We start from the raw sequence: 952 nt of genomic DNA on the forward strand, positions 1-952 counted from the left end.
AAATACGACCCTAATGGCAGGGACTTGAGAATGATTTCGAGTGCTTTCAACCATACTCGAATCCTGACTTGAGCATTGAGTAGTGTTCTAGAATACGACCCTAAAATTTCTTTCTAGAAAAAGTAACGGTGTTACAAAACAATCATACATAACAAAAATCTTACGGGCATCCAAAATTACTAATTTATTATTGATATGGCTAGTGCACTCATAAATAAGTACAACACACACAGGTGTTGTTCGAATCATTTAGATTCGATCGATTATGATCACACACGTCATAGTACATTTATGAAAAAAAAAAACAGTACAGAGTACTAAAAAAACCGACCTCAAAAGTAATTTCATCCCAGGTTTGCCACCCTTTTTTTCCAACAAAAAATGATCATGAAAATCGGTTCACAAATACCGGAGTTATCGCGTAACATACATACAAAAAAAAACATACAGTCGAATGGAGAACCTCCTCCTTTTGTTAATTTTTGAAATTGTAAGAGTTCAGAAAATAATTTTATCAACACTTGAATAACATTATAAGGAAAAAAACCGGCTTTTTATATTTAATATTAAAGACATTGACCTACCAATAAAATTAAAGAGGAATTAGTTGATGTCCACGGTCATTTACATAATAAACTTCTAGGTTATTGATCAGCGAGACGGAATTTTGACCTATTTCACAGTTACGATTTTGACGAGAGAGTTTATCGCACGCGTCGTGACAAAAAATCGTAAGCGATTGTCGCAAGCAATAATCGACGTAAGATTATCGTATCATGTTTACATTGAGGCAAGAACCAAAATCTCGCCTACGATTATGTCATACGAGATTCGCAAGCAACTTAATCGCCTCCTCGACTGTTTACACAGATAAATATGTATCTCCTTATTTACATATGTAAATAAGGATATTCTTGCTTACGATTTTCCGACTTGTCTAAACTCGATCTCG

The sequence above is a fragment of the Hyposmocoma kahamanoa genome, unplaced genomic scaffold (genome assembly GCF_003589595.1).
Source record: "Hyposmocoma kahamanoa isolate Upper Pololo Valley unplaced genomic scaffold, ASM358959v1 94724, whole genome shotgun sequence".
Classification (NCBI taxonomy): Eukaryota; Metazoa; Arthropoda; class Insecta; order Lepidoptera; family Cosmopterigidae; genus Hyposmocoma; species Hyposmocoma kahamanoa.